Source organism: Chiloscyllium punctatum, chromosome 34, assembly GCF_047496795.1.
Source record: "Chiloscyllium punctatum isolate Juve2018m chromosome 34, sChiPun1.3, whole genome shotgun sequence".
Lineage (NCBI taxonomy): Eukaryota > Metazoa > Chordata > Chondrichthyes > Orectolobiformes > Hemiscylliidae > Chiloscyllium > Chiloscyllium punctatum.
The window spans coordinates 29,601,617-29,622,066 of record NC_092772.1 but is presented as its reverse complement, the minus strand read 5'-3'; positions in this window follow the sequence as shown (position 1 = coordinate 29,622,066).

Sequence of the window (20,450 nt, the reverse complement as noted above, 5' to 3'; positions counted from 1 at the left end):
TTCAAAAAGACACTTATTAAAATTACACAAACGTAATTTCAAAAACACAGCAGCTGTTGTTTCATCTGACCTCACACCAATATCCCTTTTTCCCATCTTTCCTGGGAAGACTGGCTCATGTTACAGGATGCTATCGAAGTGTCTCCATTTCAGTATTCTGAAACCTGGGAACACATCCTTCCATGACACTGTCTCTCAGTCTCCCCCTCTCTGTCTATACCCCAAACCCCTCCCATGTGGTGATATTTAAACAGATTCCCCCACCATCTCTCTCTGGCAGTGAGGTTCATACCCACAGCACCCTCTTGTCAGGGCACAATGGAGATTATGGAGCTGTAAATGGATGGGAGCTGCACATCCTGTCACTTCCAGCATGGGCTGCAAGTTTCCCCACACTGTGCAGGGATCTCACACAGTGTTACTGAGCAATGCAATGGGGTGGTGTACACAGTCCGACATACTGGGAGGGTAACTGCTCCTGGGTAACAGATCAATGTACTGGGGTGGTGTACACAGTCCGACATGCTGGGAGGGTAACTGCTCCTGGTTTACAGATCAATGCACTGCGGTGGGGTACACAGTCCTACATGCTGGGAGGGTACCTGCTCCTGGTTTACAGATCAATGTACTGGGGTGGTGTACACAGTCCTACATGCTGGGAGGGTAACTGCTCCTGGTTTACAGATCAATGCACTGGGGTGGTGTACACAGTCCTACATGCTGGGAGGGTAACTGCTCCTGGTTTACAGATCAATGTACTGGGGTGGGGTACACAGTCCTACATGCTGGGAGGGTAACTCCTCCTGGGTTACAGATCAATGCACTGGGGTGGGGTACACAGTCCTACATGCTGGGAGGGTAACTGCTCCTGGGTTACAGATCAATGTACTGGGGTGGGGTACACAGTCCTACATGCTGGGAGGGTAACTGCTCCTGGGTTACAGATCAATGTACTGGGGTGGGGTACACAGTCCTACATGCTGGGAGGGTAACTGTTCCTTGGTTACAGATCAATGCACTGGGGTGGGGTACACAGTCCTACATGCTGGGAGGGTAACTGCTCCTGGGTTACAGATCAATGCACTGGGGTGGGGTACACAGTCCCACATGCTGGGAGGGTAACTGCTCCTGGTTTACAGATCAATGCACTGAGGTGGTGTACACAGTCCTACATGCTGGGAGGGTAACTGCTCCTGGGTTACAGATCAATGTACTGGGCTGGTGTACACAGTCCTACATGCTGGGAGGGTAACTGCTCCTGGGTTACAGATCAATGTACTGGGGTGGTGTACACAGTCCTACATGCTGGGAGGGTAACTGCTCCTGGGTTACAGATCAATGTACTGGGCTGGTGTACACAGTCCTACATGCTGGGAGGGAAACTGCTCCTGGGTTACAGATCAATGTACTGGGGTGGGGTACACAGTCCTACATGCTGGGAGGGTAACTGTTCCTTGGTTACAGATTAATTCCCGTGCGATCACTGCACATCCTGCTGTGCTGGTCAGACAATCTGCGGTTTATAGAGAATGCAATGATGTGGACAGTGCAGCTCCCCGTGCTGGATGGAAATGTGGCCTTTGCTCAGGACATCATGTTGGTGGGGTGGATGGGGGGAAAGGTGATGGACAGCTCAAGGAATTCCTTGGAACGTTCTGTTCCCAACATTCTAGAACTGACATTCCCCGGAACGTTCCGTCCAGGACATTCTATAACTGACATTCCCCAGAACGTTCTGTCCCCAACATTCCAGAACTGACATTCCCCGGAACGTTCTGTCCCCGACATTCTATAACTGACATTCCCCGGAACGTTCTGTCCCCAACATTCTATAACTGACATTCCCCGGAACGTTCTGTCCCTGACATTCTATAACTGACATTCCCCGGAACGTTCTGTCCCTGACATTGTTTGTGAACGGCCGGACGTCAGTGAATTGAACAAACGATAAGATCCCGAGGGAAGAGATCCCGTTCCAGGGAGAAGGAGACACTGTTCCGAAGGCACCTCAGGCAGTTAAAGGGGGGAATACGTTTTCCCTGCGTTTACATTTCTCCACGACACTGGATCGACCACAATTTAGACCAAAATACAGGAATTCCCAAACTCTATTTGTCTTCAGGAAACTGGGAGAGAATCCTTCAGGACAGTAACGTTCCCACCCTCCGTATTAGGATCTGGGAAGGAGTGACCTGTGTCTGCTCTCGAGTGGTCGAGTGTGTGGGAATGTTCTAGAAACGATCTGTCCTTATGGATGTGTCTCTGTGTGTTTGGGGAGGGAGGGATTCTTGTAGTTTATGTCACATTTTTGTCAGTAATTCCGACCTTCCCATTTGTTATTCCAGTTCCAATTATTTTAATAAATCCCTGAATACAGGGACACATTTGAAAATCTCACTGGGTCCCCGATCAAATGGGTCCCTTTGCCTCCAGGCTGATGGATAATGGGTTTGTTTTCCTTCCTCACAGTTAACGTAGTGACCATCTACGTCCTGCTTTATAAAGATTGTGGATTGTCTCCATGTGTCAGACGTTACCTGGGGGCCATGGCAGCGGCGGATCTCCTGGTCATTATCCTCGACCTGATCCTGAGACACATTCCCATTGTTTATGAGGAACAGTTTTATTTCCTGGAGTACTCCGTCCCCGTGTGTAATATCCACGGGGTCCTGCTTTATGCAGCCACTGACTGCTCTGTCTGGTTCACCGTCACTTTCACCTTTGATCGGTTTGTGGCCATTTGTTGCCAGAAGCTGAAAAGTAAATATTGCAGTGAGAAAACGGCAGCTGTGGTTCTGGGAGCAGTGACTGTGCTGAGCTGTTTAAAGAACATTTCCTGGTATTTTATGTTCATGGCTCGGTATCGGCTGATGAACACCCCCTGGTTTTGTGATGTAACAGAAGCTGTTCTATCCTCCAGTGTCTGGGTCACAATCGAGTTCCTCCACCACATTCTAACCCCGTGTGTCCCATTTCTCCTGATTCTGCTGCTCAATGTTCTCACCGTCAGACACATTTTAGTGACCAGCAGAGCCCGCAGGAGACTCCGCGCTCACACCAATGGGGACGCTCAGTCTGACACTGAAATGAGAAACCGAAAAAAATCCATCATTTTACTGTTTGTGATCTCGGCCAATTTCATCCTGTTATGGTCAATGTTAATGCTCTATTTTATATGGAACCGGATGTGGTGGTTTGGGTATGGGTCTGTGTATCTCCATAACTTTGTGGGGGAATTGGGCTTCATGCTGCAGCTCCTCAGTTGCTGCACAAACACCGCGATTTATGCCGTGACCCAGACTAAGTTCAGGCAGCAGCTGAAGAATGTGCTGAAATATCCCGTCACCCGAATCCATCCATCCATCAAATTCCCTCATTAATCAATCCATCCGGGATTTTCTCATTTCAGTTCAGTGTTTCAGTGATGGAGCAGCCTGTCGCTATGGTAATAGACTGAGGGTAGCGCTGGTTTGTCCATCCTTATCCCACAGGGGGGTTACAGGGAAACATTTCAATGTTTCTCACAACTCAGGGGCCGGTGAGAAAAGGCACCATCCCACCGACTGTATCCATCACTTCCATTTGTAACCAATAAAAATGTTGATTAAAGCGTGCCGAGCAGCAGAGTGACCGATGTTGTTGTGTGTCTTTGTGTTGGAGAAGCTGAGCTGGAGAGAGACAGACTCAGCCCCAAGTCCTGGTCCTCAGGGAAGGGGAGGGCACAGCACCCTGAGCTCAGGAGCTGGGTTTAACTCCCTCTGCTCCCCCCCCCAACTCCAACCTGGACTCCCCATTTCCTGTCGTGAGTGGGACAGGATTTCAGTTGTTTCATGGGGACTACCCCCTCCCCAATCTCTGGATCAGAGGGAGACAGATTGCATCAGAGAGGGAGGGAGGCAGGAGCAAAAGAGATTTAGTCAGAGAGAAACAGAGGGAGGTGGGGAGAAAGAGAGACTGAGGTAGGGGGATCGAGAGTGAGAGAAGTGGAGAGAGAGTGAAGGAGCAGGGTGAGACAGAGAGAGCGAGAGTCAAGGGAGAGCTAAGTTGAAGAAGAGAGAGAGAAATAGGGGAGGACATAATGAGAGAGGGGTCAGAGAGTGGGGGAAAGAGAGAGCAGGACAGAGAGAGAGGGGGAACAGAGAGATTGGGACAAAGAGCAGGGGAACAGAGAGGGGGGCTGAGAGTGGGGGACAGAGAGAGGGGGACAGAGACTGGGGGACGGAGAGAGTGGGGGACAGTGAGTGGGCGATGGAGAGACTGGGGGAAAGAGGTGGGTCAGAGAGTGGGGGATAGAGAGAGTGGGGACGGGGGGCGGACGGGGGTCAGAGAGGGAGGTGACAAAGAGAGGAGGGAGTGAGTGGGGGACACAGAGAGAGGGGAAAGAGAGATGAGGACAGAGAGAGCGGACAGAGAGAGGAGGACAGAGAGAGGGGGACAAAGAGGTGAGGACAGAGAGAAAGGGGGGACAAAGAGAACGGGAAAGAGAGGGGGACAGAGAGAGGCAACAGAGAGAGGGGGACAGAGAGAGGCGGATAGAGAGAGGGGGACAGAGAGAGGGGGACAGGGAGGGGGGACAAATAGCAGAGGGGATAGCGAGAGGGAGACAGAGAATGGGGAACAGAGAGAGGGGGACAGAGAGTGGTGGACAGAGAGTGGGGAATGGAGAGAGTGGGGGACGGGGGGAAGGGGGGACAGAAAGAGGGACAGAGTGAGAGAGGGATATAGAGGGGGGGACAGAGAGAGTGGGGAGACAGAAAGAGGGGGGTACATAGAGAGGGCGGGGAACGAGAAGGCGGGACGGGGGTGGGGAACAGAGAGTGAGGTCAGAGAGAGGGGGACAGAGAGGAGAGGGGCGGAGAGGGGAGGGCCAGAGCTGGGAGGGACAGAGTTGGGGGCAGAGAGAGGGGGGAACAGAGAGAGTGGGGACAGGGAGAAGGGGGACAGAGAGTGAAGGGGACAGAGAAACCGGGGTACAGAGAGAGGGGGCCACATAGAGGGGGGCAGAGAGAGGGGTAAAGAGAGACGGGGAGAGAGGGGGCGGACTGAGAGTGGGGGGACAGAGAGAAGGGGGACAGAGAGAAGGGGGACAGAAAGAGAGGGGGACCGAGAGAGGGGGACAGATAGCGGGAGATACAGAGAGGGGGGAGGACAGAGATAGAGAGGGGGACTGAGAGTGGGACAGAGAGGGGGGAACAGAGAGAGGGCTGGGACCGAGAAGGGGGGGATAGAGAGGGGGGCTGAGAGAGGGGGACAGAAAGAAGGGAGGATAGAGAGAGGGAGACAGAGAGAGAGGAGGACAGTGAAAGAGGGAGGATAGCGAGAGGTGGTACAGAGAGAGGGGGACAGAGAGAGGGGGAACAGAGGAGGGTACAGGGAGAAGGGGAGACAGAGAGGGGAGCAGAGAGAGTGGGGACAGAAAGAGAGGGGAGACAGAGAGACGGGGGTGCAGTAGAGGGGGGACAGGGGAACGGAGAGAGGTGGGACAGAGAGAGGGGGAAATAGAGAAGGGGACAGAGGGGGCGGACTGAGAGCGGAGGGACAGAGAGAAGGAGGGGCAGAGAGAGAGGGAACCGAGAGAGGGGGACAGAGAGAAGGGGACAGAGAGGGGGCGGTCAGAGTGAGAGAGGGAGTCAGAGAGAGAGGGGGACAGAGAGAGAGGGCAGGGCAAGAGAGTGGGGACAAGAGAGTGGGGGGAGAGAGAGGGTTGAGTGATAGGGGAGAGAGAGGAGGTAGTGAGAGGGGGAAGAGAGAGAGGGGGACAGAGAAAGGGGTACAGAGAGAGGGTGGACAGAGAGATGGGGACAGAGGGAGAGGGAGGGACAGAGTGAGAGGGTGACAGAGAGATTGGGGACAGAGTGAAGGGTGACAGAGTGGGGGGGACAGAGAGAGAGTGGGGACAGAGAGAGGGGGGATATTGAGAGAGCGGGACAGGGAGATGGGGGCGAAGAGAGAGGGGGACAGAAAGAGGGGGGCAGAGAGAGCGGGGGAAAGAAAGAGGAGGTAAGAGAGACGGGGACAAAGGGGACGGACAGAGAGAGTGGGGACAGAGTGAGGTGGGACAGAGAGAGGGGGGACAGAGAGGGAGGGAACAGATAGAGAGGGGGACAAGAGAGTGGGGGGAGCGAGGTAGGGGGCAGATGGGGAGAGAGAGGGGTGTATAGAGAGGGGTCAGACAGTGGGAGACAGAGAGAGCGGGACAGAGAGAGGGGGGACAGAGAGAGGGGGACACAGAGAGGGGGAACAGAGAGGGGGACAGAGAGTGGGGGACAGAGAGTGGGGGACAGAGAGTGGGGGACAGAGAGAGAGCACAGAGAGAGGGGGACAGAGAGACGGGTCAGACAGGGGGGGACAGAGAGAGGGGGACAAAGAGACGGGGAACAGAGAGAGGGGGCAGAGAGTGGGGGACAGAGAGAGGGGGACAGAGAGTGGGGAAAGAGAGAGGGGGGACATAGAGTGGGGGACAGAGAGAGGGGGACAGAGAGTGGGGGATGGAGAGAGTGGGGGACAGAGGGGGGACGAGGGAGAGAGTGGGGGACAGAGGGGGCAACGGGTAGACAGAGAGGGAGGTGACAGAGAGAGGAGGGAGTGAGAGGGGGACACAGAGACGGTGGGACAGAGAGAGCGTGGGGACAGAGAGGGGGACAGAGAGAAAGGTGGACAGAGATATGGGGACAGAGAGAGGGGGTACAGAGAGAGGGGGACAGAGAGAGGTGGACAGAGATAGGGTGACAGAGAGAGAGGGGGTACAGCGAGAGGGGGACAAAGAGAGGGGGACAGAGAGAGAGGGGACAGAGAGAACGGGTGAGAGAGGGGAGACAGAGAGCAGGGGGATAGAGAGAGGGAGACAGAGAGTGGGGGACAGAGAGGAGGGGATGAAGAGAGTGGGGGACAGAGGGGGCACGGGGGTACAGAGAGGGTTGTGATAGAGAGAGGACGGAGGGAGAGGGGGACACAGAGACAGGGGGACAGAGAGAGGGGGACAGAGAGAGGGGGACAGAGAGGGGGACAGAGAGAGGGGGACAGAGAGAGAGGGATAGAGAGAGGGGGGGACAGAGAAAGTGAGGGGACAGAGAGAGGGGGTACATAGAGAGGGCTGCGACTGAGAAAGCGGGAAGGGGTATCCAGAGAGGGGGGTCAGAGACAGGGGGGAAAGAGAGTGTGTGACAGAGAGGGGAGAGACGGAGATGGGGGACAGATATAGGGGCAGAGGGAGGGGGAACTGAGAGAATGGGGACAGGGAGAAGGGGGACAGAGAGAGAGGGGTGGACGGAGAGATAGGGACAGAGGGAGAGGAGGATACAGAGTGAGAGGGTTGGACAGAGAGAATGGGAACAGAGAGCAGTGTGACAGAGGGAGGGGGGACAGAGAGGGGGGACAGAGAAGGGAGGGATGGAGAGGGGCACAGAGAGAAGGCGAACAGAGAGAGGGGGAGAGAGAGCGAGGGGGACAGAGAGAGAGCGGACGGAGGGGGGAGCAGAGAGAGAGGGGACGGAGGGGGGAGCAGAGAGAGAGGGGACGGAGGGGGGAGCAGAGAGAGGGGGACATAGAAGGGGGACAGAGAGGGGGGATAGAGAGAGGGGGGACAGAGAGAGGGGGGCAGAGAAGGGAGAGACGGAGAGGGGGACAGATGGAGGTGGGACAGAGAAGGGAGGGACGGAGAAGGGGACAGAGATAGGGGGACAGAGAGAGGTGGGTCAGAGAGGGGAGGGATGGAGAGGGGGACAGAGAGAGAGGGTGAACAGAGAGAGAAGTCAAAAGTTCAGAAAGTTCTCCCTCAGTACCTCAGATGGTGCTAAATCAGCACCTCAGACAGTGCCTCCTCAACACCTCAGAAAGTGCTCCCTCAATTCGTCAGAAAGTGCTCCCTCAGTACGTCTGATACTGCTCCCTCAATACCTCAGAAATTACTCGCTCAATACCTCAGAAAGTGCCCCATCAATACATCAGCTCGTGCACACTCAGTACCTCATACAGTGCTTCCTCAATAGCTCAGATAGTGCTTCCTCAACACCTCAAATAGTGCTCCCTCAGTACCTCAGAACGCGCTCCCTCAGTACCTCAAATAGTGGGCTCCCTCAGTACTCACATGGTGCTTCCTCGTTACCTCAGATAGTACTCCCTCAATACCTCAGAAAGCACTCGTGCAATACCTCAGAAGGAGTACCGTCAATACCTCAGAAAGTGCTCCCTCAATACCTCAGATAGTGCACGCTCAGTACCTCAGACAGTGCTTCCTCAGTACCTCAGACAGTGGTCCCTCAATACCTCAGAAATTACTCGCTCAATACCTCAGAAAGTGCCCCATCAATACATCAATACCAAGGGGACATAAATTTAAGGTGAAGGGTGGAAGGTATAGGGGAGATGTCAGGGGTGGGTTCTTTACCCAGAGAGTGGTGGGGGCATGGAATGCGCTGCCCGTGGGAGTGGTAGAGTCAGAATCATTGGCGACCTTTAAGCGGCATTTGGATAGGTACATGGATGGCTGCTTAATCTAGGTTAGAGGTTCGGCACAACATCGTGGGCCGAAGGGCCTGTTCTGTGCTGTATTGTTGTATGTTCTATGTAGGAGGGAGGGTGGGTCTCTATATTTTGCCTCCACAGTGCTTCCTCAATACCTCAGAAAGTACTCGCTCAATTCCTCAGATAATGCACACTCAGGACCACAGAAAGTGCTCTCTCAAACCTCAGAAAGTGCTCTCTCAGTACCTCAGGTAGTGCTTCCTTAATACCTCAGAGAGTTCTTCCTCAGTACATCAGATAGTGCTTGCTCAATACCTCAGATTGTGCTCCCTGAATACCTCAGATAGTGCTTCCACAAATCCTCAGAAATTGCTCCATCAATACCTCAATAGTGCTTCCTCAATACCTCAGAAAGTGCACCCTTAATATCTCAGAAAGTGCTCCATCAGTAGCTCAGAAAGTGCTCCCTCAGTACCTCAGAATGTGCCCCCTCATTACCTCAGATAGTGCTTCTGTGAAGGGAGGGGGAGAAAGAGACAGAGAGAAAGTTCACTTTTCAATCCAGTGATTTCTGCGCGAAAGTTCCTTCAGAACAGACCGTTTTGAGGAAGAGTCACTTGAAATGCAAATTGTTCCTCTCTCTCTTCACCGTTGCTACCTGCTGAATTGTGCTGAATTTCCCCACCATCTGTTTACTTGAGAACTTGATCTTATTCAAGTGTCACTGAGTAATTCAGTCTGTGTTCAATGCCCTGAGGCTGCTACTGTTGCAAGTTGACAAACAGGTTTAAGGCTGTGGTAAAATCAATGACTGCAGATGCTGGAAACCAGATTCTGGATTAGTGGTGCTGGAAGAGCACAGCAGGTGTGCAGGTTTAAGGCTGTGTAAGGTATTGTATTCGCAGTGCTTGCTACATGGGAGAACAGATACAGAACAAAGGCACACTGAAATGTTAGGTCTGAGCTGTTCCTTCTGAACTAACACCACAAAGTTACATTGATCAGGATCTTTGTGAAGTGCCTTTGTCAAGTGACCCTTCCTCAAAACGGTCTGTTCTGAAGGAACTTTCCTGCAGAAATCACTGGATTAAAAGGTAAACTTTCTCTCTGTCTCTTTCTCCCTCTCCCCTCAGAGATGCTGCCGGACATGCTCAGCTTCTTCAGCAATCTCTGTATTGATGTTTCAGGTCTCCAGCGCGTCCGTACAGATTGATTTTAGTGTTGAATTCTCAAGCTTGCTCTGTTAAAGGGATTGAATCCCTCTGCTACAAAGGGGGGTCAGTAACCACAGCTAACAGGTTCGTGATGCCAACATTGTGGGTTCAATCTCTATCATGTCTGAAATTACCATGAAGTCCCCAGCTTCTCATCCTCGCCCCTTACCTGAGGTGTGTGACCCACCAGTCCTCTCTCTCTGACAAGACAGCAGCTCTCGGGTCCTCCTGGTCTATATTATCTTCCCAACGTTAAAAAGGCACTCCAGTAAGAGAGCTCTTTACATGGTTCAGGTCAAACTCCTGGAGTTCCCTCCATAACATCACTGTGGAACACCCAAGGACTGCAGCAGGAGAGTACAGCTCACCCCCACCTTCCAGGCAACTATTAGAGGGTGTGGGAATTACATGCAAGCCACATTTGAAAATAAGTTTCATAACAGGGTCACGGTGGATGGTCACTAACTCGGTTTCTTTACCTGTGTTGAAATCAGCGTAATGAAGAAGCTAAGGGTCGGTTGAAAAGGACAATGATAGCCTTTCATAGGTTGGTGTTTATTAGAGTTTGTATCGAAAGGATGAATGTTTGAGCACTTATTCAAGGGCATGCAGGTAACTGCCAGAGGAAGTGATGGGGGCTGGTATAATTGCGACATTTAAAAGGCATCACGATGAGTATGTGAATAGGAAGGGTTTAGAGGGATATCAACCAAGTGCCAGCAAATGGAATGAAATGAGATGAGAATATCTGGTTGGTATGGACGAGTTGGACAGGAGGGACTGGTTCCATGCTCTGCATCTCTGTGACTCTGTGCCTCTGAATAATCTATTGCAGAGAGTTTCAGACAGGCCTTAGTTCGTGTTTCTCTATCATGCTTCCTCAGAATCTGCAAACCCTATGTCTCTATATTTCCCAAGAAATAAAGAGGGTCAGTACTGAGGGAGTGCTGCAGTGGCAGAGGGTCAGGACTGAGGGAGTGCCGCACTGTCAGTGGGTCAGTACTGAGGGAGTGCTGCACTGTCAGAGGATCAGTACTGAGGGAGTGCTGCACTGTCAGAGGGTCAGCACTGAGGGAGCGCTGCACTGTCCGAGGGTCATTATTGAGGGAGTGCTGCACTGTGAGAGGGTCATTACTGAGGGAGTTCTGCACTGTCAGAGGGTCATTACTGAGGGAGTGCTGCATTGTTAGAGGGTCAGTACTGAGGGAGTGCCACACTGTCAGAGGGTCATTACAGAGGGAGTGCTGCACTGTCAGAGTGTCATTACTGAGGGAGTGCCACACTGTCAAAGGGTCAGTACTGAGGGAGTGCCACACTGTCAGAGGGTCAGTACTGAGGGTGTGCCACACTGTCAGAGTGTCAGTACTGAGGGAGTGCCACACTGTCAGAGTATCAGTAATGAGGGAGTGCCGCACTGTCAGAGGGTCAGTACTGAGGGAGTGCTGCACTGTTGGAATGTCAGTACTGAGGAGGTGCTGCACAGTCAGAGGGTCAGTACTGAGGGAGTGCCACACTGTCAGAGTATCAGTAATGAGGGAGTGCCGCACTGTCAGAGGGTCAGTACTGAGGGAGTGCTGCACTGTTGGAATGTCAGTACTGAGGAGGTGCTGCACAGTCAGAGGGTCAGTACTGAGGGAGTGCCACACTGTCAGAGGGGTCAGGACTGAGGGTGTGCTGCACCGTCAGAGGGTCAGTAACGAGGGAGTGCCACACTGTCAGAGGGTCAGTACTGAGGGAGTGTCACACTGCCAGAGGGTCAGTACTGAGGGAATGCCACACTGTCAGAGTTTCAGTACTGAGGGAGTGCATCACTGTCAGAGGGTCAGTACTGAGGGAGTGCCACACTGTCAGAGGGTCAGTACTGAGAGTGTGCCACACTGTCAGAGTTTCAGTACTGAGGGAGTGCCACACTGTCAGATGGTCAGTACTGAGGGAGTGCTGCACTGACAGAGGGTCAGTACTGAGGGAGTGCTGCACTGTCAGAGGGTCAGTACTGATGGAGAGCCGCACTGTCAGAGGGTCTGTACTGAGGGAGTGCTGCGCTGTCAGTTGGTCAGTACTGCGGGAGTGCTGCACTGTCAGAATGTCAGTACTGAGGGATTGCTGCACTGTCAGAGGGTCAGTGCTGAGAGAGTGCCACACTTTCAGAGGGGCATTACTGAGGGAGTGCCGCACTGTCAGAGGGTCAGTACTGAGGGAGTGCTGCGCTGTCAGTGGGTCAGTACTGAGGGAGTGCTACACCGTCAGAGGGTCAGTACTGAGGGAGTGCCACACTGTCAGAGGGGTCAGCACTGCGGGAGTGCTGCACTGTCAGAATGTCAGTACTGAGGGAGTGCTGCACCGTCAGAGTGTCAGTAACGAGGGAGTGCCACATTGTCAGAGGGTCAGTACTGACGGAGTGCCACACTGTCTGTCGATCAGTGCTGAGGGAGTGCTGCACTGTCAGAGGATCTGTAATGCGGGATTGACACACGGCCAGAGGGTCAAAGCTTAGGGAGCTCTACACTGCCTAAGGGTCTGTGCTGAGACAGTGCTGCACTGTCGGAGGGTCAGTACTGAGGGAGTGCCACACTGTCAGAGGGTCAGTACAGAGGGAGTGCTGAATTGTCAGAGTGTCAGTACTGAGGGTGTGCTGCACAGTCGGAGGGTCAGTGCTGAGGGAGTGCTGCACTGTCACAGGATCAGTACTGAGGGAATGTCACACTGTCAGAGGGTCAGTACTGAGGGATTACCACACTGTCAGTGGGTCAGTACTGAGGGATTACCACACTGTCAGTGGGTCAGTACTGAGGGAGTGCCACACTGTCAAATGGTCAGTACTGAGGGAGTGCTGCACTGTCAGAGGGTCAACACTGAGGGAGTGCCACACTGTCAGACGGTCAGTACTGAGGGAGTGCTGCACTGTCAGAGGGTCACTACTGAGGGAGTGCTGCACTGTCACAGGATCAGTACTGAGGGAATGTCACACTGTCAGAGGGTCAGTACTGAGGGATACCACACTGTTAGTGGGTCAGTACTGAGGGAGTCCCACACTGTCAGACGGTCAGTACTGAGGGAGTGCTGCACTGTCAGAGGGTCACTACTGAGGGAGTGCTGCACTGTCACAGGATCAGTACTGAGGGAATGTCACACTGTCAAAGGGTCAGTACTGAGGAATTACCACACTGTCAGAGGGTCAGTACTGAGGGAGTGCCACACTGTCAGATGGCCAGTACTGAGGGAGTGCTGCACTGTCAGAGGATCATATTGAGGGAGTGCCTCACTGTCAGACGGTCTGTACTGAGGGAGTGCTGCACTGTTAGAGGGTCACTACTGAGCGAGTGCTGCACTGTCACAGGATCAGTACTGAGGGAATGTCACACTGTCAGAGGGTCAGTTCTGAGGGATTACCACACTGTCAATGGGTCAGTACTGAGGGATTACCACACTGTCAGTGGGTCAGTACTGAGGGAGTGCCACACTGTCAAATGGTCAGTACTGAGGGAGTGCTGCACTGTCAGAGGGTCAACACTGAGGGAGTGCCACACTGTAAGACGGTCAGTACTGAGGGAGTGCTGCACTGTCAGAGGGTCACTACTGAGGGAGTGCTGCAGTGTCACAGGATCAGTACTGAGGGAATGTCACACTGTCAGAGGGTCAGTACTGAGGGATACCACACTGTTAGTGGGTCAGTACTGAGGGAGTCCCACACTGTCAGACGGTCAGTACTGAGGGAGTGCTGCACTGTCAAAGGGTCACTACTGAGGGAGTGCTGCACTGTCACAGGATCAGTACTGAGGGAATGTCACACTGTCAGAGGGTCAGTACTGAGGGATTACCACACTGTCAGAGGGTCAGTACTGAGGGAGTGCCACACTGTCAGATAGCCAGTACTGAGGGAGTGCTGCACTGTCAGAGGATCATAATGAGGGAGTGCCACACTGTCAGACGGTCTGTACTGAGGGAGTGCTGCACTGTTAGAGGGTCACTACTGAGGGAGTGCTGCACTGTAACAGGATCAGTACTGAGGGAATGTCACACTGTCAGAGGGTCAGTACTGAGGGATTACCACACTGTCAATGGGTCAGTACTGAGGGATTACCACACTGTCAGTGGGTCAGTACTGAGGGAGTGCCACACTGTCAAATGGTCAGTACTGAGGGAGTGCTGCACTGTCAGAGGGTCAACACTGAGGGAGTGCCACACTGTCAGACGGTCAGTACTGAGGGAGTGCCACACTGTCAGATGGCCAGTACTGAGGGAGTGCTGCACTGTCAGAGGATCATTATGAGGGAGTGCCACACTGTCAGACGGTCTGTACTGAGGGAGTGCTGCACTGTTAGAGGGTCACTACTGAGGGAGTGCTGCACTGTAACAGGATCAGTACTGAGGGAATGTCACACTGTCAGAGGGTCAGTACTGAGGGATTACCACACTGTCAATGGGTCAGTACTGAGGGATTACCACACTGTCAGTGGGTCAGTACTGAGGGAGTGCCACACTGTCAAATGGTCAGTACTGAGGGAGTGCCGCACTGTCAGACGGTCTGTACTGAGGGAGTGCTGCACTGTTAGAGGTGTCAGTACGAAGTGAGTGCCGCACTGTCGTAGTGTCAGTACTGAGGGAGTGTCAAACTGTCAGAGGGTCAGTACTGAGGGAGTGCTGCACTGTCAGTGTGTCAGTACTGAGGGAGTGCTGAACTGTCAGAGGATCATATTGAGGGAGTGCCACACTGTCAGACGGTACTGAGTGAGCGCAGCACTGTCAGAGGGTCAGTACTGAGGGATTCCTGCATAGCCAGCGAGTCAGTATAGAGGGAGTGCAGCATTGTCAGAGGGTCGGGACGTAGGAAGCGCTGAAATTCAGAGGGTAATTAGTGAGAAGGAGCTGATCTGTGAGAGGGTCAGTACTGAGAGAGTTTCACACTGTCAGAGGGTCAGAACTGAGGGAGTGCCTCACTGTCAGAGGGTCAGGACTGACGGAGTGTCACACTGTCAGAGGGTCAGAACTGAGGGAGTGCCTCACTGTCAGAGGGTCAGGACTGAGGGAGTGTCACACTGTCAGAGGGTCAGTACTGAGGGAGTGTCACACTGTCTGATGGTAAGTACTGAGGGAGTGCCTCATTGTCAGAGGGTCAGTACTGAGGGAGTGCCTCACTGTCAGACGGTCAGTACTGAGGGAGTGCTGCACTGTCAGAGGGTCAGTACTGAGGGAGTACTGCACTGTCAGATGGTCAGTACTGCGGGACTGTCTCACTGTCAGAGGGTCAGTACTGAGGGAGTGCTGCACTGTCAGAGGGTCGGCACAGAGGGAGTGCTGCACTGTCAGAGGTTCAGCACTGAGAGAGTGTCACACTGTCAGAGGGTCAGCACTGAGGGAGTGTCACACTGTCAGATGTTCAGCTCTGAGGGAGTGTCACACTATCAGAGGGTCAGCACTGAGACAGTGCTGTACTGCCAAAAGGTCTGTACTGAGGGAGTGCTGCACTGTCAGTGTGTCAGTACTGAGGGAGTGCTGAACTGTCAGAGGATCATATTCAGGGAGTGCCACACTGTCAGACGGTACTGAGTGAGCGCAGCACTGTCAGAGGGTCAGTACTGAGGGATTCCTGCATAGCCAGAGAGTCAGTATAGAGGGAGTGCAGCATTGTCAGAGGTTCGGGACGTAGGAAGCGCTGAAATTCAGAGGCTAATTAGTGAGAAGGAGCTGAACTGTGAGAGGGTCAGTACTGAGAGAGTGTGCACTGTCAGAGAGTCAGCACGGAGGGAGTGCTGCACTGTCAGAGGGTCAGTACTGAGGGATTACCACACTGTCAGAGCGTTAGTACTGAGGGAGTGCCACACTGTCAGATGGCCAGTACTGAGGGAGTTCTGCACTGTCAGAGGATCATATTGAGGGAGTGCCACACTGTCAGACGGTCTGTACTGAGGGAGTGCTGCACTTTTCGAGGTGTCAGTACGAAGTGAGTGCCGCACTGTCAGAGTGTCAGTACTGAGGGTGTGTCAAACTGTCAGAAGGTCAGTACTGAGGGTGTGCTGCACTGTCAGAGGATCATATTAAGGGAGTGCCACACTGTCAGACGGTCTGTACTGAGGGAGTGCTGCACAGTCAGAGTGTCAGTAATGACGGAGTGCCACACTATCAGATGGTCAGTACTGAGGGAGTGCTGCACTGTCAGAGGGATCAGTGCAGATGGTGTGCTGTAATGTCAGACGGTAAGTATAGAGGGAGTGCTACACTGTCAGTGTGTCAGTACTGAGGTAGTGTCAAACTGTCAGAGGGTCAGTACTGAGGGAGTGCTGCACTGTCAGTGTGTCAGCACTGAGGGAGTGCTGAACTGTCAGAGGATCATATTGAGGGAGTGCCACACTGTCAGACGGGACTGAGTGAGCGCAGCACTGTCAGAGGGTCAGTACTGAGGGATTCCTGCATAGCCAGAGAGTCAGTATAGAGGGAGTGCAGCATTGTCAGAGTGTCGGGACGTAGGAAGCGCTGAAATTCAGAGGGTAATTAGTGAGAAGGAGCTGAACTGTGAGAGGGTCAGTACTGAGAGAGTGTGGACTGTCAGACAGTCAGCACTGAGGGAGTGCTGCGCTGTCATAGGATCCGTACCGAGGGAGTGCTGCACTGTCAGAGGGTCAGTACTGAGGTATTCCTGCATAGCCAGCGAGTCAGTATAGAGGGAGTGCAGCATTGTCAGAGGGTCGGGACGTAGGAAACACTGAAATGTCAGAGAATTATTACTGAGAGAGAGTTGAGTTGCGAGAGGGTCAGTACTGAGAGAGCGTGCACTGTCAGAGGGTCAGAACTGAGGGAGTGCCTCACTGTCAGAGGGTCAGTACTGAGAGAGTGTCACACTGTCAGAGGGTCAGAACTGAGGGAGTGCCTCACTGTCAGAGGGTCAGTACTGAGGGAGTGTCACACTGTCAGAGGGTCAGAATTGAGGGAGTGCCTCACTGTCAGAGGGTCAGTACTGAGGGAGTGTCACACTGTCGGAGGGGCAGTACTGAGGGAGTGTCACACTGTCAGATGGTCAGTACTGAGTGAGTGCCTCATTGTCAGAGTGTCAGTACTGAGATAGTGTTGCTCTGTCAGAGGGTCAGTACTGAGGGAGTGCTGCACTGTTAGAGGTGTCAGTACGAAGTGACTGCCGCACTGTCAGAGTGTCAGTACTGAGGGAGTGTCAAACTGTCAGAAGGTCAGTACTGAGGGAGTGCTGCACTGTCAGTGTGTCAGTACTGAGGGAGTGCTGCACTGTCAGAGGATCATATTAAGGGAGTGCCACACTGTCAGACGGTCTGTACTGAGGGAGTGCTGCACAGTCAGTGTGTCAGTAATGACGGAGTGCCACACTATCAGATGGTCAGTACTGAGGGAGTGCTGCACTGTCAGAGGGATCAGTGCTGATGGTGTGCTGTAATGTCAGACGGTCAGTATAGAGGGAGTGCTACACTGTCAGTGTGTCAGTACTGAGGTAGTGTCAAACTGTCAGAGGGTCAGTACTGAGGGAGTGCTGCACTGTCATTGTGTCAGTACTGAGGGAGTGCTTAACTGTCAGAGGATCATATTCAGGGAGTGCCACACTGTCAGACGGTACTGAGTGAGCGCAGCACTGTCAGAGGGTCAGTACTGAGGGATTCCTGCATAGCCAGAGAGTCAGTATAGAGGGAGTGCAGCATTGTCAGAGGGTCGGGACGTAGGAAGCGCTGAAATTCAGAGGGTAATTAGTGAGAAGGAGCTGAACTGTGAGAGGGTCAGTACTGAGAGAGTGTGCACTGTCAGAGAGTCAGCACTGAAGGTGTGCTGCGCTGTCATAGGGTCCGTACTGAGTGAGTGCTGCACTGTCAGACGGTCAGTACTGAGGTATTCCTGCATAGCCAGCGAGTCAGTATAGAGGGAGTGCAGCATTGTCAGAGGGTCGGGACGTAGGAAACACTGAAATGTCAGAGGATTATTACTGAGAGAGAGTTGAACTGTGAGAGGGTCAGTACTGAGAGGGCGTGCACTGTCAGAGGGTCAGAACTGAGGGAGTGCCTCACTGTCAGAGGGTCAGTACTGAGAGAGTGTCACACTGTCAGTGGGTCAGAACTGAGGGAGTGCCTCACTGTCAGAGGGTCAGTACTGAGGGAGTGTCACACTGTCAGAGGGTCAGAACTGAGGGAGCGCCTCACTCTCTGAGGGTCAGTACTGAGGGAGTGTCACACTGTCAGAGGGGCAGTACTGAGGGAGTGTCACACTGTCAGATGGTCAGTACTGAGTGAGGGCCTCATTGTCAGAGGGTCAGTACTGAGATAGTGTGGCTCTGTCAGATGGTCAGTACTGAGGGAGTGCCTCACTGTCAGATGGTCAGTACTGAGGGAGTGATGCTCTGTCAGAGGGTCAGTACTGAGGGAGTACTGCACTGTCAGATGGTCAGTACTGCGGGAGTGTCACACTGTCAGAGGGTCAGAACTGAGGGAGTGCCTCACTGTCAGAGGGTCAGTACTGAGGGAGTGTCATACTGTCAGAGGGTCAGAACTGAGGGAGTGCCTCACTGTCAGAGGGTCAGCACTGAGGGAGTGTCACACTGTCAGTGTGTCAGTACTGAGGGAGTGTCACACTGTCTGATGGTCAGTACTGAGGGAGTGCCTCATTGTCAGAGGGTCAGTACTGAGGGAGTGCCTCACTGTCAGATGGTCAGTACTGAGGGAGTGCTGCACTGTCAGAGGGTCAGTACTGAGGGAGCACTGCACTGTCAGATGGTCAGTACTGCGGGACTGTCACACTGTCAGAGGGTCAGTACTGAGGGAGTGCTGCACTGTCAGAGGGTCCGCACAGAGGGAGTGCTGCACTGTCAGAGGTTCAGCACTGAGAGAGTGTCACACTGTCAGAGGTTCAGCACTGAGAGAGTGTCACACTGTCAGAGGGTCAGCTCTGAGGGAGTGTCACACTAACAGAGGGTCAGCACTGAGACAGTGCTGTACTGCCAAAAGGTCTGTACTGAGGGAGTGCTGCACTGTCAGTGTGTCAGTACTGAGGGAGTGCTGAACTGTCAGAGGATCATATTGAGGGAGTGCCACACTGTCAGACGGTACTGAGTGAGCGCAGCACTGTCAGAGGGTCAGTACTGAGGGATTCCTGCATAGCCAGAGAGTCAGTATAGAGGGAGCGCAGCATTGTCAGAGGGTCGGGACGTAGGAAGCGCTGAAATTCAGAGGGTAATTAGGCAGAAGGAGCTGAACTGTGAGAGGGTCAGTACTGAGAGAGTGTGCACTGTCAGAGAGTCAGCACTGAGGGAGTGCTGCGCTGTCATAGGGTCCGCACTGAGGGAGTGCTGCACTGTCAGAGGGTCAGTACTGAGGTATTCCTGCATAGCCAGCGAGTCAGTATAGAGGGAGTGCAGCATTGTCAGAGGGTCGGGACGTAGGAAAGACTGAAATGTCAGAGGATTATTACTGAGAGAGAGTTGAACTGTGAGAAGGTCAGTACTGAGAGAGCGTGCATTGTCAGAGGGGCAGTACTGAGGGAGTGTCACACTGTCAGATGGTCAGTACTGAGTGAGTGCCTCATTGTCAGAGGGTCAGTACTGAGGGAGTGCTGCACTGTCAGAGGGTCAGTACTGAGGGAGTGCCTCACTGTCAGATGGTCAGTACTGAGGGAGTTCTTCACTGTCAGAGGGTCAGTACTGTGGGAGTCCTGCACTATCAGAGGGTCAGTACTGAGGGATACCACACTGTTAGTGGGTCAGTACTGAGGGAGTCCCACACTGTCAGACGGTCAGTACTGAGGGAGTGCTGCACTGTCAGAGGGTCACTACTGAGGGAGTGCTGCACTGTCACAGGATCAGTACTGAGGGAATGTCACTCTGTCAGAGGGTCAGTACTGAGGGATTACCACACTGTCAGAGGGTCAGTACTGAGGGAGTGCCACACTGTTAGATGGCCAGTACTGAGGGAGTGCTGCACTGTCAGAGGATCATATTGAGGGAGTGCCACACTGTCAGACGGTCTGTACTGAGGGAGTGCTGCACTGTTAGAGGTGTCAGTACGAAGTGAGTGCCGCACTGTCTGATGGTCAGTACTGAGGGAGTGCCTCATTGTCAGAGGGTCAGTACTGAGGGAGTGCCTCACTGTCAGATGGTCAGTACTGAGGGAGTGCTGCACTGTCAGAGGGTCAGTACTGAGGGAGCACTGCACTGTCAGATGGTCAGTACTGCGGGACTGTCACACTGTCAGAGGGTCAGTACTGAGGGAGTGCTGCACTGTCAGAGGGTCGGCACAGAGGGAGTGCTGCACTGTCAGAGGTTCAGCACTGAGAGAGTGTCACACTGTCAGAGGTTCAGCACTGAGAGAGTGTCACACTGTCAGAGGGTCAGCTCTGAGGGAGTGTCACACTAACAGAGGGTCAGCACTGAGACAGTGCTGTACTGCCAAAAGGTCTGAACTGAGGGAGTGCTGCACTGTCAGTGTGTCAGTACTGAGGGAGGGCTGTACTGTCAGAGGATCATATTGAGGGAGTGCCACACTGTCAGACGGTACTGAGTGAGCGCAGCACTGTCAGAGGGTCAGTACTGAGGGATTCCTGCATAGCCAGAGAGTCAGTACAGAGGGAGCGCAGCATTGTCAGAGGGTCGGGACGTAGGAAGCGCTGAAATTCAGAGGCTAATTAGTGAGAAGGAGCTGAAATGTGAGAGGGTCAGTACTGAGAGAGTGTGCACTGTCAGAGAGTCAGCACGGAGGGAGTGCTGCACTGTCAGAGGGTCAGTACTGAGGGATTACCACACTGTCAGAGCGTTAGTACTGAGGGAGTGCCACA